Raw genomic sequence first — 15887 nt, forward strand, 5'->3', positions numbered from 1 at the left:
ACACCATGCTATTTATTTTCAACCTCTAAATTAACAGTTGAATTTTGTTCCATGAAATCAGATTTAACAGATATGTATTTTAGGTATAGAAAAATGGTATTTCTTTTTTTGTGAAAAACTATAGCCAAAACTCTCTGCATTGCACAAGCCCATATGGACAGATGATTCATCTAGTTTTATGCATGGAAAATAATCGAAAATATATTATGTTAAAGTATTAAAAAGTAACTAAATTACTCAAATGTCTGTGAAAATGTTCACCAAGAAGAGAAAAAAAAAATGCCAAAAGCAATGCCATGCAAAACATATGCCACATAAAAGATAATCACTCTGTGTCTGAATTTCTCAAAAGAGACACAGAATGTGGACTGCGATACTGGCAGAGCTGGCTGAAGCCTGTGCCAGTTCTAGTTGTTCAACTCAACAGTTCTTTATGTTTGCTACTGTTTAAACCAAGATAAATACTATATTCTAAGTCAGTAATCTGGAAGGAAAGTCTTGAATGTCTGCTTTTATTACCTTGTTGACATCAGCTGCTATTTGTAAGTACTTTTAAGTACTCCGAGGTGGCTCAAATGTGAGAATTACTGTAGTTATTCACGGGGCTTTCTTTTTGGCTGCATTCGGAGCTCCAGACTTAAGAACAAGCTATTTATTTTTATATATTCAGACAGCTGTCGGGGATAGTTGTCTTGCCAGTGCAGTAGGAAAAAATCGAATCCATGGGCCTAGGGGCCACCACAAGTTATTTGAATTGTCTTAATAAAAACAAAATAAGATCAAATCTTCCAATCCTCAGGTATGGTAAGACCACTGTACTTAAATACCAATATTTCCACATCACACAGTGTCTGACGCATTGTTCATGCCATCAGTGGTTTGACGTATCTAAATTACCAGGATGCTGCAGGGTTGCCAAAGGTACCTTCCTGTACACCGCAATGTTTATTAGGGGACTTGGCTGTGAAAACTGGACGCTTGAATGCCCCCTCCAGCAATGTTCTGGAGAACGTTCTTGATGGGTATCCCTTCAGAAATATACCATCAAAAGAACTCTACAGATCTTCAAGCATATCGTTGTAATCCAAATTATTCACGCCCTTCCTTGGAAATGTATTATACAATGTATTATTTTGGTACATTTTTTACGTTTACGTAATGTTTTCACATTAAATTATATTTATTTATCAAAAATACCTTTTCAGAGTTTGTTCAACACTAACGCCCAGATAAAACTGTTGAGTTTCCTGTTGATGAAACAGTGTTAAGACACAGTGTTAAGACACAGTGTTAAGTCAATTCCATTGACCTCTCCATTGATGTCTATGGACTGGCAGTCAAATTTGGCCCACCTTTTTTAATAATAAAGAAGAGTATCCAAATTCGGAATACACTGTGAAAGTTGTTCGCCGTGAGATAAACAATGAGACAATCTGCTTAGTTAAATTCAAATTTGTGCTCCACCGTGTTTTGCTCAGGGCTCAACACAGTCTGCAAAAATCTGTCCCACAGCACTTACAAAGCAGAAATATTCACACTACTGCACCAGCTACACAAAAGAAGGAACGCAAAGTCTAATAAAGGTCAAAATAATATTGAATCCAATGACAAATACTTAATGTAAATAAGACAATGCTTTAGCCACTTGATAATGATTACGAACTGCATTAAAAAACAACCAAAAGTGCTTTTGTATGCATGAAGTGACATGGTTTACGTATGTGAAGACTAATAGGTAGGTGGTAATCATTAACACAAAGAAATTATCCTACAGGCTATAGATAAAAACAGTACAAAAAAGTTCTGCTAGATTCTCCTACTATGTACACAGAGGGATTCTAATAAAACACAACTGCGTTCTCATATGACAAACAGAATTATTTTGGTCCGCAATGAACCACTGCTGTATGAAAATCATGTGGATTTTACAGCAACCTGGAAAAACTGCTTGTTCCACTTGAGTCAAAACAAGAAAACAAGCAAATATGAATTCTAGTTCATTTTAACGTAACTGTATTTACCAGTTAGGCCCATTGAGATGTAGATCTCTGTGGTGTTTTTGGTCGGGTGAGGGGACTTACAAGGGGATTGTAGAAAGATTACTAAAATAGGAAGGTAGATTCAGCATACTGAGATGAACCGCAACGAGTGCTAAATGAAATACTAGCATGTGAATGGGAGTGACTTCACACTGGCACTGCACAGCACTTTGCAAAATGTCAGCAGAGAGTGTGAGGATGAAGAAAGAGGAAGCTTGTCAATTTTAGCACAGAGAAGCACATTCCAAATGCTGAAACAAGCATAAAGAACTGTTAACAGAAAACAAATGTCTTCCAAGAAAGAAAAAAAAAGAAAAACGCTCAATAAATTAATGCTACTGTGTATTTTATTGACTTAGGAGCCTGCATTTTACACTTGTACATTTTATATTTGTTCACGGATAGAGACAAACATTACATGAATGTCAAGCACATGTTATCTCTATAGACAATTAAGCTGGAGGGTGAGGACTGGAAATTCTTTGACTGATATTAAAACAACATGAGCCGTCAGCCTCTTCGAGAGACATGTATGTCACTCCCAGTCGCTTTTCTTGCGGTTCTTAATCAAATATTTCCATCCTGACAGGTAAAAAGAAAAGACAATTAAAAAGGTTAAAGGAAACAAACCAGGAAAGAAAAGGAACCTTATCTGTTTTCTTTTTAATTTTATTTGCAGAGACGTCAAAGTCAGCTGGCACTCCCAGTGACAAAACATTATCTCATCGCGGCAGTAGAAAATGTGCCTGATTGTGACAGCTCCTGTGCAGCCGTGTGTGCGTGTGTGTTTGTGTTTTAGACAGAGGTATCTAAAGAGCCCGAGGTAAAACAAATGAAAATTCCAACAGCCACCTTCAGCACCTGGCGGATTTGCATTTTCTAATTGCAAATTCATTTAAAATGGACTGGGTCTCACAGACGCCTTTAAGAACTCAGACAGGTTGTGGAGAGGGATGGGGGGTGGCGGGGGGGTTCCATAAATGACAGCGCTTGCATGTCAGTATCCTTATAGTTGTTGTCTGAAGCACAGAAACCAAGGGCTGTGTTTTCACAAATGAAGGTCAAAGCAATGTAATTAAAGGTTTTTATCAAAGTATGGCAGCAGTCAGTGTATGATCAGGAGGTCATTAGGGTAGGGCACTGGTCACTGTTTGCTGTTCAAAATGTGCCCACAGATGGCATTTAATGCTTTGTATAATGATAAAGACATAAATGACATGAATGACGTCTGTGGTCTGAATGTCCTCTCTTGGAATCTACCACATAGGGTTACCATAAGCACAAGTATAGTATAGCATGACCACGGTTTGCTTTTCTCTCTACATTTTGCATTTATTTTGAAACACCAACACATTTTCTCAAACAGCAATGAGTGGCACACTGCAGGCGAAGGCAGATCCATCATGTGACATAAGAGAACCGTCATCGTTGTTATAGACACATGCCGGAAAATGCCAGTTTCTTATTGATTTTAAACATTTGGCTGTGCACAACTTAGTTCAAAAATTCACTCAAAATAGCTCTTTGCTATTTGACCCTTCTTTAAAAGCATATTGTGGATGTGCGATACAAATTTAAAACCCTTTTAGGTTCTGCTGACTTGATTCTCACCTTCATCACATTTTGGACAACAACTCAAAACAGATCATCATAGATTTGAATAGTAATTTACATACACTTTTTGTTTTTGTTTTTGTTTTTTACACTTGATAGGCAAAAGGTTTGTAATCCGAATCATTTTACCTTCAATAGAAATTGTGCATTAGTCAGCTGATAGTCTGAAGCCATCTGAATTGTGTTATGTAATTATTAATTTATACTGCATTAAAATTAAATCAAATTTTTATTTAATTTTTTCACTGAAGTCACTCACAAATTTGGTATAATTGTGTAATTGAAACCAACATAATTACTAACAATGTGCTGTGCGGGCAGCATGTGAAATTAGGTGCAGTGAGGTCAGTGCCAATTAAATTGGTGGAGCGAGTGGACGGTTACATTTGTAAGTAGGGTGCTAGAGCAATGATCTCACTGCAGGGTTATACAGTAGCCTCTGGTTCAGAAATATTATTTAAATTACAGTCCTGCCCGACTGGATGGATCCTAATGATTCACACATGCTTTTTCTTAAACCCAAAAGCCTACAGGATTCAGGTCAACCTCTTTCACATCGCTGACAGACAAGCATGAATCATTGCTTGAATATAGCTGGCTTTTTACCGCAGAGACTGCTTGCAAACTGCACAAAGCTTTCTGCAGATAGGGTACCCGTGACTTGCATGGTCAAATAATAGCATAAGATAGCGTGTCAACGAAGAAGTCTTGTAATGCCTTCCAATATGACTTGTAGGCTTTTTGATTTCACTTGATCAATTCAAAAGGATATATTGTGAAGCACTGTCTCATGAGAGCCCAAACTATAGATGTAATATTTAATTGTAAGTATTTAAATAATGTGTAATGACATATCAGGTTACAATCAATATAGAATTCAGATAGCATTCAACATTTGAAGGAAACAAATGCCAGTGTAAATAGTGTTAACTAGGACCAGGACTAAGACTGCCTGTGTGGCAAACAAACCAATCAACTAGCATCAACAGTACAGAGTTACTGTGCGAGAAGGGATCTGTTAATGATACTGTGTTCATTGTGCAAGCCTGTTGGACTGTTATCCTTTATCTTTTTGCTGTGGTTGCTATATACTCACATTGTTGTGTGTTGTGGTTTACTGTATAACGTATTGTACAATGTTGTATTCCACATTTCTGTTTTGTGACTGTGTAACTTACATAGTTTAGCTTTTTATTCTTGCTTGAAAGTGCACATGTGGTTGGAACTCCCACTCGGATTCGAACCACTGTCTCAGGCACACAGTCAAGCGCTTGATCCACAGTCTCACCAGCAGAGCGACAAACTTGCAACACCAAAAGACACCAGTGCCCAGACATGGGGGGTTGGTATGCTCTACCATGTTCAGAGAGGAATTATGTCACCACCACAAGCTCAGACACTATGAGGATAATGACACAAGTGTGTGATGACATTGTGATTTAAAATGTCAGTCATTATGGATAAAGCTGGATAAAGTTTATCATTATAAACAAAGAGCAGTAGAACAGCTGTTTTAACAGAATTGTCCCAAGTTATTCAATTCTTAATTTTCAGGTACCGTTTCTTTTTCTAGTAGCTCTTTTCTACTCAATGTAATATACTGAAACCTCTCAGAAATGTGTCACTGTTCTTCACTTTTCTAGTGTTGAAGGAAGTCTATGGAGTCATTGATGTAGCCATGCAAAGTATTAATTCTGTATCTTAAGAGTGATTAAATTACATTGTATCATAAACTAAGACACTGGACTGGAACTTGCAGAATTACAACTATGCCTACTAGTGGTAAGACAAATTAGAAAGCCTATGCCAAACCCAATACCAAGTGCCTATGAATGTGTACAAGAAGTAACCTATACAGTTAGTTAAAACGTTGTAATAAGAGTCTGTAATTCTAATATATATCAGATTTCCTACCCAGTTCATGAATGCTTAATAGAGTAAGCACGAATTGTATATCTATTCTTATAATGTCTCTTAAGACTCTTCCTTTAATCAGCCGCCACTTATAATTATACACAATATCATCTCACTTTTTGCTTTAAAAACCAAAACAAGATGAATTCAGCCATTCACTCCACTCCTTTGGGTGGAAATGTAGCAACACAGCATTGCTTAAATACGCCAAGGAAAACAAAATGGATAATTATATCAGGGAAAGGAATTAAACAAATTGAAAGCAAATGTGACTTGTTTGGGTATTGAATGAAAGAGAACACGATGAATAATTGAAAAACAGCAGTTTAATAAAGTTTTGCATTTTTAACCTTGATTTTCAAATTTAATTACTCTCCCTGGTTGGATATTTGCTCAATTGCAGAATCACTGCTTGTTTATTTCTCGTCACTGCTTCATTACATGTTAATTAGTCATTGTATGCTCCTTTTGTGCTCTTATCACTAAACTTTTCAACTGTGCATAAAACAAAGCCACCTTAAGCATAGTTCATGCAGATCAGCAGCACAGTTAGTGGATTCCAGTGATAATCAGACTGGTAGCATACAGGAAAATGCATTGGGAATGTTTAACATGTAGATAAATAGGTCAAGCAGAGACAGGTAGATTACAGCAAATTAACAGGTTAAAGGAAAGCAGAGCAAAGGGCAAAGGGCTTTGATTTCACTACAAATCTGAACAGGGCGAGGGTGTGTTATTGAGAAGTCTACTTTCAGAACAAAGCTGCCAAAAGTGAGACAAAAACAGAAAATAGTCTAAAGTTTTCACATTCAGCTTAATTCAGTTCTGTAGGTAGGTAGAAAAAAATCCAGTATACAAAGGCTAGATAGATTGATAGAAAAAAAAAATACATTGTAGTGCACGTGACAAAACAAACCATGCGAAAAAGAAAAGTTCAGCGCAGTTCATGCATGCAAGGAGGGTTACAGCCAGAAGAAAAGGTCAGGCAGGGAACCTGAATAGCTAACTAATCCATGTGTTTTTTTTATACAGAGCTGTAAAAGGAAAGCAACAACAGGCCAATTTGTGTGCAAGCCTTTGTAATAGGTGGTTATGCCCCGAAGGAAAACCACCTGTGAGTCTGATCTGATCAACTATCACATGATAATAAGTGCCAGGGGGCTGGGTAGTACTGAACAAAAGTCTAAATTTAGCACCCCGTTTCTGCGTTTTCCCACAGAACTTGCAATCCTGCTAGAATTGTAATCGACTTTTAAGACCTAAGCAAGAGAGCTGCATGGCTGAAATGATTGTTATGGTTAATCTAGCAATAATCTCCAGGAAAGCAGGTTTTCAACGGAGCAGGTTCAACTGGATTTGTTTTCACTTAAACCGCAAGTGTAAAGGTTTACAGTAAAAGCAGGAAATCCAGTTAAGAGTGTTACTGTAAACATAACCAGCCAGCAGACTTTCTTCATTATTCGTATGTAGAAGCTCCACAAAGGACTCAAAAGCAGACAGCGTGGTGACTGGACACCAAATGAATCATTTACTCTTTGCCCCTTCTTTTATGTACTGCAAACCATCAACCTGAGGAAGATATACATAGTAGTTTGTGAGCCATGTCAAAATATTTTGATTGAAGTTGAAGGACCCATTCTAACAGCATCTAGGTTTTATTTAATGTTGTTTTAAACCATTCATTTCACAGCTAACTCTCCCATATTAAAATCATAGTGTAGCATCTTTCCATATTGCTGCACAAAGAACAATAAAAGGGAAAGTAAGTGACAGCCAGTTCACTACAGTTATCTGTGGTGTCACGCTATACTTTTTGAAGACCACAGGCTTGAAGTAGTTCCCATGAAAACTGTACTCTGGCTGCGGATCACATGACTTCGTCTGAAAATCAGAAGTAAATCCCTCTCGGACATCATTACCAGCTCTGTGGACAAGTTGTCCTTTGTTTACATGTAGAAATGTTGATGTATATACTAACTGAACCAAATTCCTTGTAGTCGTTTTACTTTTATTTCCTGTTTTGTTTATTTTTTTTTACATATTTCTTCAAAGCAGGAATGTAATAAGACCATATCTTAGAGGTCACAGTATGAATAAGTTTGTTTTCCATTGTGATTTGAAGAGCATCATCATTTGTATTAACATTTCCTGATGAAAGGACAGACTCAATTTTAGACTTTTGGCCTGTTTAGTTATATAAAAAATAACGGCCACATTTCACAATAATTCTTGAGGAATGGGTGTATAAATACCACAGGAAATAAACATGACACTTCCACTGAGTTCTGCTGTTAATCACATGTATAACATGGTTAGGGTCAGGGTTAGGGATAAAGTTACAGACTTGGTTTGGGGTGTGGGCTCATGTGATCAACATCAGAACTCATTGGAACTTAAATCGGTGAAAATATATCAGAAAGAAATGTATATATTATATAATTTAATTAAATATATTTATTAAAATAGTTGAATCACTGAATAATATTGTTTCAAATGAAGGTTGTGGATATGTTTCCACTACAACTCCAAGTAAATTGAGATTGTAAGATGGGTACACTACAGGGACAGTGGAATTAATATTTGGCTAGTGTTAACCAGAATCTCTCCCACGCCATCTATGTACATCACAATCCTCTGACTATAGTAACTAATATCAATCACCAAGTAGAATAATGCTTAACCAGAGCTGGCTAACGATTTACATGCAGGTCACCACCCTAGTAATGAATTATATTCAGCGTACTAATGAAACTTCTCAACTGTGTTGGTTGTGGAAACACTAAAATGCAAACAGGTTTTGCCATAGTCCAGCTCATGGGCAGATTTACAGCAGTTCACATTAGTTCACATGAAGTGGTCAAAACAAATAAAGTACATTAACAATTCAAACATTTTGATTTGTTTTAAATGAAGCGTGATGTATACCTAAAACAACATTACAACAGTGCTTTGTTTCATTCGTCATGGAAGACAATCACTGAGGACTTTTTCGATGCTCTGGAGGAATTCAGGGAATCAGTCACCATTCAATGGCCGGATCTGCCACTGCAGCTGATGACAAGATTGAATTAAAGAGGTGCCACCATCAAAACAAAAATACTCCCTAGACTGGAACACATCAGTGCTTGAATGCTAAGACCATGTAGCAGAGATATAGTACATTTTCACCGCCTACATGTTTGAAATGTCTGGTTATAATCCGGTTTGTATTTGTATGCAAAGTTTGCTTTTGCGTGTTTGAAAACCTCACCTCAAAACCTCAAATGCCTAAGGCCTGAAACAACCAACCAGGGTTGAATAAGGTAACATCTGACGGGGTCTAATATTCAATATGGTGAGGTAAGGTTTTCTTTAAAAAATAAAAAAAAGTTGTTGAGACTCGATTTATGACTTGGTTATTACTGTGCTAAAATACACTGTTTAATTACACTGGGCATTTCAGCACAGGGAGGTATTTCAGTACGCATCAGTCTAGTGCTGAAAAGCCTATACAAATGTATAGGTATATAAAGATTATTTATTTAATACCACAAGAAGCCGGGCGGCATTGTGAAAAAGTTAATTAATTTAGTTAGTTAATTGTAGAAATGCAACAGGAGATCCGAAGTCTCACAAAGGCAGACACACAAACCTCACAGTATGAGTAATATTTTGACAGTTTATCTCTGTGGTCGGAAAGGTTAAAGGCTTGCTGTTATGTGGTTTCTAACTGCATTTTTTTAATTGGAAATTAGACTATGATTTTGCACATTCTGGAGACACTTTACATTGGCCACATATGTCGGCGTTTCGAGTCATGTTCCGGATAAATTACTTGGATTGTTACCTTTTACCTCTTTCCATTTTGCAGAACTAGATATATACCCCTTGTATGTAGGGCAGTGTGCTCCCCTTCCACGCAGCACATCTGAATGAAAGAAGAGGAACTCGAACATGAGTTGTCACTGTTTTCTCAGCTCAGTAAAATGGCCTCACCAGAACGGGTGCCACTGAAGAGAACTCCTTATTTGCTACTTTACTTCCAAATGTATTTTATTAAATTTAAATCAAGAACATCATTTTGCATAATTAAATCCAGCAGACAATTTGCATAATGACAGTCTTCCCAACACATATGACACATTTGATACAGGTTAGATTAATAAAATGGATTATTTCATTGGAAAAGCTTCAAACTACAGTTTAACTGACATCCCTCGTCTTAATTCTCTTGTGGCAGCTATAGTTTACTCATATCGCAAATCAATCTGTCATACACTCGCCCTGTGTGTACACTAATGCTGCTGTAATACGACACTCCAGATATTCCTACTGTACAACATACTATTCTGTCATACCCATCATATTTACCTAAAGCATTAGGAAAGTTGTGCTTTTATGTCTTATGCCTCTGTTATTAGCTTCAGCTGCTGCAAAAATAAGGCTCCTACAAACCAAGGACAATGAAAGGGGGATGACCAGTGAAAGGATACACGACTGGCTATAACCGCACAGTGCAGATTACTAAAATGGGGCCAGCTGTAAGAAGGGGATGTGGATATTTAATTATGTGTAATATTTCCCAGGACACACAATTACCGTCTTCCAAATGGTGTTATAAAATCATCTTTATTATCTAATATATTAGAGTGTTCCTAACGGTGGCAAATATTTGTTATTAAATACAACTGCAAGCAGTGAGACACCAGATGTTGCCCAAGGAAAGATTTAGATCACACAGCTCTCAGCCCATGCCAGTCATCAGGGTGGTATTGTTCAAACTGCTTCCCCAGTAATAACAATCTATTGTATTATCCCAGGATCAGTCTGTACAACCAGACCTGCAGTGCTGAAGAAGTCTAATGGCATTGTGTAATCAGAGGGAAAAGCTCTTTGCCTTTCTGCTATCTTTTTTATAATTGTTTAATAAATTACACACAGTACACCCCTGAATTATTGTATGTCAAAGTGAAAAGTAATTTAGTTAATAGAAATAGGGAGATTAACGAGGTTATAAAAATAATTTCTCACAGTTTTGATCTCTTCAGTGCCAACTCATGCTTTTAGTCCTGGGTGGTGGCTTTCAGTTTTAGTTTCAGTTTTAGTTACAATTTTGAATTCGCTTTTCTTTACAGAAATCAAACATTCTAAAAAATACATTCTAGAAAAAAATGTAATAATTGATTTAATGTGTTGCTTCTACTCATGAGCTGTGCAGAATACTTTGAAATCAGTTTTTCAATCATTCCAAAGTGAAATGATTACATAATTGTTTAAGGCTGTCAGGATACATCGAACTATGATATGGTCACTTTTCTTGATACTTGTTTAAAATTCAAGTGTGTTCTCAGAAACATTTCTCATTCTAAAATTGAGGGCTGCTACAGCTGATTCAGACTCTCGCACAAAGCCTATATTTTGTCTTGTTTGTGGTCTAAGTGCATCATCTTCTCTGTATCTGGTTACTAGAGGCATCTGTTTGCAAGCAGATCATAGTAATTTACCTTAACAAAGAATGATCTATACAATTTAATACTTCCCAGATTTGGTATAACAGTCACATTAAAAAAGAAGGAAGGATAAGGATGAAAAGATTGTATCATGAACACCACCTGGTAATATGGGTAATACAGCAATTCAAAGATATCACATTTTAGGAAAAGTACAAGGTTAATGGAGTTTGCAAACTTACATCTGAAAAGCAGAAATCGCTCAACAACAAAGCGAAGCAAGTGAGATCAATTGCTCTTCAACCGCATTTAGTAACAGAGAGATATAATAGTGGCAAAATACAGATGGTGAAGATCCTTGGTATTCAAAAGACATCTATTTCTGTTAATTTTCCCCTGACAAACTCTCACTAAAAAACAAGTAGGAACTTCTCAACTGCTAAAGCACTTCACTCTGAGAACAGGCCAAGCCTTACAGAATCTGGAGAAAGTTGATTTGCTCACTGTAACTGGGAGTCCTCATTGTGAGGCAATGAATTCAATAAAAGCTGTTTGGGCTGGCTGGACTCAAAGTCAATCATAGTAACCTCTCTTTACCATGCAGCTATAACCTCTGTGGTTGGATGCTTGCCTAAGAATTTGTTCTATCATCAGTGAGAGGTATATCGTTCCTGTCTGAGGCATCACCTTTGCTATATTAGCTGTAGGCTTGCAATTGGATAAAACCTTGCTGGTCTTCCAGTAAATGTTTCAGAAGATGCTTAAACAAATTATCTTCCTTTCCTTTCCTTTCCTTGTAGCAGGGAGGTGAGTGACACCAAAATTGTGCAATGCATTACAAGGAATTCAAGAGGGGAAAAAATATTGCTGATTCCCGACCAGGAAATAATGAATTGAAAAACATCCCCTTGAGCCTTTTCAAGGCAGATGTACTGTGTTCTAAGGGCATTTCAATATGCCCGTCTACAACAAAAAACCAACCAACTCAAGTACTGTGTCCAGCTGCATAGTGTAACAGCAGAGTGAAGATGTAGTGTAAATGTAGGCTGGTGTATGTGGGTTTGGATAGGGGAACTATCTTTCCAGATTGAATAAAATGTAATTTCATTTTGAATAATACATTTAAGACTTGGCCATTTAGAATTAATTTAGGGGGGAGGTTTCTTGCTGCTGGAAGAATAATGGCGTCTGATGCCGACTGCATAGGCTACCACATTCTCTCACAGTTCCCACACACAGTCGGTGTTCGCTTACCTTTTGCACATCAGGATCCATTCTCAATGATTTAATGAGAAATTAATAATTCAGAATACTCATTATCTAATTAGATGAGCGGCAGAGACTGAAGACTCTGAAACAGTTTGTAGTAAAGCGACATACAAAGAAATGACTGGGGCTAGCCCTGGTGTCAGTAGTTCTTACTCCAGTATTTGACTAAGTTAGAAAGAAAAATAATGTCAGTTTCCACATTACAAAATGTGTGTAATAACCGTTCAGAAATTATTAAAGGAGAAATACTAATATGGAAAACTTTTCACATAGACATTTTTAACAGACCACAAAAATATAGTTCTCAGGGTCTTTAATTTGTTTATGTAGGGAGCAATTAAAAACACAAAAAGCTTTAATAAAAAAAACAAAAATTAAATCTTCAAATGATTTTGGCCATGAACATTTTTTATGAAGTAGGCCCTACATATAAATTTAATTTCTGCATGAAATGAGAACGTGGTGAATGTGCATTTTTCTTTTGTATCCTTATTAACTGCATGAATCTGATTATCTTCTGTATTTATGAGCATTTGTCATTTTTAATTAACTATGCCACTGAAAATAGTGCCTGAATAGTGGAAAGTGTGGAAAGGAAATAATGCAATGACATTCCAATACCTTAGAGCAAAGTAGCTGTTGACCAAGGTCTAGACCAAATAAAAACTTTGACCTAACCATGAATCACAAATTACAAACTTGTATCCGATCACAGTTTATTTTATTAACAGAGGCCACTCTATACTACTTAATTATAGAAATGTGACTGGGTACAAGTGTGTAATCTGCGATTCACTGGTAGATTTGATTTAAAGAGGTTTGATTTTGTCTAGGTCTTCGTTAGGGATGAGAGAGGACTACATAAACATAAATTATACTGAATAGTTTTTGGCATGCTTCTCCCATCATTCACAAAATGGAGTCCAAATAAACATTCAGTTTTCTGAGGACCTATTTTGGAAACAACCCAGTTAATCCAGACAACCGACTATGATCAGACCCCAGGTTTCTGCATGCTTGGCCTGGTCGTGGAACTAAAAGCATTCCCAAATATACAACACACAGCTCTGATAGGACCAATGTAAGACCTCTGGCTTGTGGCCCTGGGATAAAGCAACAGATGAGGCCTATTTTATAATTCTCTCAAGCCCCTGGAGCTGAACAGAGCCCTTCTACTTTTCATACACACCCTGTTTCCAATAATACCAACACATCATCGCCCTTTGTAGTTCCTGTAGCTACTGCTTTTACTGTACTATATGTCAGGAGTCTGGGTGCTTGGTTCAGTCACTGCTATTGCCAAATTGCAAAGCACTATGATACAACAATGACATAGTCCCTACAATAATTTCCTCTTAGCTTTCAGAGGCTGTTTTAAATAGAATAAAGAATTCAAATGGAATATGACAATCTAAACTAGGGGTTTTCAATTTTTTCTGACTTCCTAAACCCATCACTCCCAAGAAGGACAAGCCTTGATTTAAACATTAAAATAAACTAAAAATGTATTATTGACTGTAGCCCACAGATTTAATCCAATACTAAGACTTTCACTGAACGCATGCAAAAAGATGTTTCTTCACATTCGACAAGGAATTTTAAAGCTTTAAGGTGGTAGAACAAGACATGTTGGCCTTCGCAGTCACCAGATCTCAACCCAATTGAACACCTATGGGAGATCTTGGACAGCGCTCTCCACCACCATCATCAAAACCCCAAATGAGGGAATATCTTTTGACAGAATGGTGTTCATCCCTCCAGTAGAGTCCAGAGACTCGTACAATCTGTGCCAAGAGCATTGAAGCTGTTCTGGGGCTTGTGGTGCCCAACACCTTACTGAGACACTTTATGTTGTTTTTTCCTTTAATTTGTCACCTGTCTATATATATATATATATATATATATATATATATATATATATATATATATATATATATATAGATATACATATGCAAAAAATTTGCATCAGATCATCTAGAAATGTTTGAAGAAACTTGGTTTTAAAAGCCAAAACAAGAACACTGTATGTGATTTATTTTTTGGAGAGCCCTCAGAATTGAAAGAAACAAAACGGTGTGGGGGGGAGGACGCCCCACCATCAACTCTGACAAGATCAAATGAATAGTACAACAAACAAATGGCAGACTGGGCTTTACCTAAAAAATATGGGCTTCAGACCCTCGTTTGTGCGGCCTGCCTTGGATGTCAGTTCAATCAGTGTGGAAGGGAGATGATTAGACGTCAGGGTTGCTTCACTAGAATAGCAGCGGTACAATAAGGTAGTGGGTTGGGCCTTTCAGCCACAAAAGAGTGCCCCTCTTTAGAAGGTAAAACTTCACACAGCTGTCAGAGCATAACCAAGACTGCATGACAGCAGCCATTGACTTCTAAATTGAAGATACAGCTGGGCAGCAAAGAAAACAAGAGTATGTGGCAGCATTTAGGCAACAGATCAGTGATGGCAGGTCCTGTATGAACAGCACAATACAACAGATGCAAGAAACTGCAGAAAGTAAAAAAAAAAGAAGGTTGGAGGAGATAGAAAGCAAACCAAGCAAACCAAGTGATGGAAGCTAATAAATAAATAATCTTTCTGTGAAGAAAGCAATAATAATAATTCAACTAATTGCTCATAGCTACTTTTCGCTCATTAAATGCAATATTAGACCACACAGTGGCAAGACAGATAAATGTAGAGGTTTGATTCTCTTGTCATAATTAAAATTGCAGTTTGGGGATACTAATCTCTAGGAGTGACACACTGCAACAGACCACAAACAGATACAAAACACAAAATGCGTTGCTTGATTGTTTTTGTAAGCTGCGGGAGGGTTTTGTGTAGCTAGATGTCTTTTATATTTTTGGATTAATTGAGATCGAAAGCTGGGATTGACAACTGGCCCCATAATCCCCAGACAGAGGACAGAACACTTGTCCATACACTGAAACAAATGTTTCTGCTTTAATTGAGCATTATATCTTCTAAATTAATATTGTTTAATTATCACGGAGCAACAACCAAATACGCTAGTTGACTATGACATAATCATCTCTTTCAGTTGTTGTCAATTACTTTCTTTATTTTATGCATTTCTAATTCGTTATCTCACCGTGACCCTGTGCCGTATGAAGCGGTTATTGAAAATGGATGGAGGGATGCAGGATTTATTTTTGCCTTCTGCTAATTAATACATCTTCCCTAATTTGCATGGCATGTCTCCCAGTAAATAAGTAATGCTGATTAGTGCTTTACCTGGTCTGGCCAGTGGAAGGAATCCTGACTAATCTTGCTGAGAGAAAAGTGAAAAAAAAACAATACAAAAACTACAACGGCTCCTTTAAATCAGATCTGTGGCATTAAAGTATTGTATTCAATCGATTTGATGGCTTTCATTGACTTTGAAGTTAAAATACAGGTGTACAAACTTCAGTTCAAAGCCTTCTAGAACGATGGAGGCATCTAAAGAGTCCGCTCCGAATGCATGGCTGGGTAATTTTTTCCAAACAACTATTCATCTCTTTCTCTTTTTCAAAATAAAACTGCTTCCTGTTTTCACTCCTAAATGCACCTGCACTTAATTTGATCTTGTAACTACAGGCCCTTGTTTCAAATAGGTTGAAT

The 15887-nt window shown here is 37.0% G+C and overlaps 1 long non-coding RNA gene across 3 annotated transcripts in view; it reads right to left on the reverse strand.

Annotated features, from left to right (window-relative positions):
* Positions 1-15887, reverse strand: part of LOC136761569 (uncharacterized) — a 248501-nt gene that overhangs the window by 192560 nt on the left and 40054 nt on the right. The window lies entirely within an intron of this gene.

This window comes from Amia ocellicauda, chromosome 1, assembly GCF_036373705.1.
Source record: "Amia ocellicauda isolate fAmiCal2 chromosome 1, fAmiCal2.hap1, whole genome shotgun sequence".
NCBI lineage: Eukaryota > Metazoa > Chordata > Actinopteri > Amiiformes > Amiidae > Amia > Amia ocellicauda.